Source organism: Octopus bimaculoides, chromosome 14 (genome assembly GCF_001194135.2).
Source record: "Octopus bimaculoides isolate UCB-OBI-ISO-001 chromosome 14, ASM119413v2, whole genome shotgun sequence".
In the NCBI taxonomy this organism is placed as follows: Eukaryota; Metazoa; Mollusca; class Cephalopoda; order Octopoda; family Octopodidae; genus Octopus; species Octopus bimaculoides.
Window position 1 is genome coordinate 1890693 of NC_068994.1, and position 2004 is coordinate 1892696.

A 2004-nucleotide genomic window follows, 5' to 3' on the forward strand; every position below is an offset into this window, starting at 1 on the left:
GTACACATTTGCAGTATAGATATCTATATATATTTATTTTTTCTATTTATATATATATATATATATATATACACATATATATGTATATACATATATACATACATATATATATAAATACATAAGTAAACATACATATATTCACACACATATACATATGCATACACACACATGCATATGTGACTGTATGTATGGTTATGTGTGTATATGTTTATACAACTTTATATATATATTATATATATATTGCATATACCCACCTACACCCACCCATACAGAGCATCGCTTTGCCAGGTGGAGCAACACATCAGCCCAGCCCAATACGTTCATGCTTGCTGTGCCACTCAACAGCTGACGAACAGACAGACGCCAAAGCGGAAGTAATGTTCTTTTTAGAACAGTTCTTTTTGTTTTCCATACTGGGAATGTCTTTTTGTTTTTTCTTTTATTCAATTTATTGTTTATGTTTGTAGTTGGAAGGAACAGATTTCAGGGGGTGAGATATGGTGCAGAGGAGAAAGGATTGGTGCAAGTTGGTGGTGATAGTAGTAGTGGTGGTGGTGGTGGTGGTGGTAGATCAATGAGCCCAAATACATAAACAAATTGGCTAAGTGTACTTTACTGATCGATATGTAGTGTGTTTGTGTGCATGATGTATATGTCATGTGTATGTATGTGGTGCATGTATGCATATAAGAGATGTATAGAGGTGTGCATGTATGATGTTTGTCATGTGTACATAATATGTGTGTAGTATGTATGGAATGTGTACTATGTGGTGTGTGTATGTGTGTGCACGCATGTGTGTGATGTATTTTGTGTGGTAATGTCTGAAGTACATGATTACTATTTTGGTTTATTTTTAAATATGACAAACATTTTGGGTACAGCAAACATATCTAAGGTACACCAGGTAGAATTAGGGTACCCTGATTACAGCCAGGGTGATACTCCAGACACAGGTATAGCAACCATATTTTAAAGTATTTTAGGGAGAGAGGTGGGTTGTAGTCAGAGTATGATCCTCAGACAAACACCTCCCCAATAGAACAACAGTTGCTCAACCTTCTTGATATTGTAGCCAAACATCCTCAAAAACACTGCTACTGTATGGAAAGAGAAAGCTTAAATAAACCACAGATCTGCTCAGAAGTGACCTAGGGCTAAACAACAGCAGTCATACCAAGCCAACACAGGTTGGCCATGGTTGGAATATCTTTGATCATAGATCTGCTTGTTCGTTGATAACCTGGGGTTAAGCAACAACAATATCACCTGTTTTTTTAACGTAATAATTATCCCCAAAACCCTAAAATACTGCCACATCACACTACCACACAAACACTCAAAGCAATTCATCTTTCACAAGTGTTGCTAGTCAAAAAGAGGTATTAGATGTGGACCAGCCCCGATTAAATGAAAAAGCATGGAAGATATGTTTCATAAGAGTGAAACCTTCCTTACCTGAACAATTTACCTAAGAAAAGGTAAGCAAGAAATGGCTCATCTTAAGTGCCACCAGGGGTTGATGATGTATGGAACTGAGATGAATGGTATTCTTCTCTAACACAAAGACTCCAAGAAACGATTTCACTCCATTATTTTGACTGGAGAAGGAGAGAGGAACCATTGGAGACAGCAAATACAAGAAACAAAAGTGGTAAAAAATAAATAAAAGACCTTAGCATGATTGGTATGTATATATACATACATGTGTGTCGGTCCCTCTCCCCCACCACCACCACTTGGCGACAGGTGTTGGTTAGTAACTTAGTAATTTAGCAAAAAGAGACCAATAGAATATGTCCCAGGCTTTAAAGAAATAAGTTTTGGGGCCAAGTTGTTTGACTGAACCCATCAATGGACTAAAACAAGTAAAAGATAGAAGATATATGGATACACACGCATGCATGTACACACACATACACACACATTTATATTATGTGTGTGTGTATATATATACACACACAAACACACGCACACACACACACACACACACACACACACACA

The 2004-nt window shown here is 36.9% G+C and overlaps 1 protein-coding gene across 2 annotated transcripts in view; it reads right to left on the reverse strand.

The window, feature by feature from the left end:
* LOC106875822 (protocadherin gamma-A9) overlaps window positions 1-2004 on the reverse strand; it is a 29678-nt gene that overhangs the window by 13000 nt on the left and 14674 nt on the right. The window lies entirely within an intron of this gene.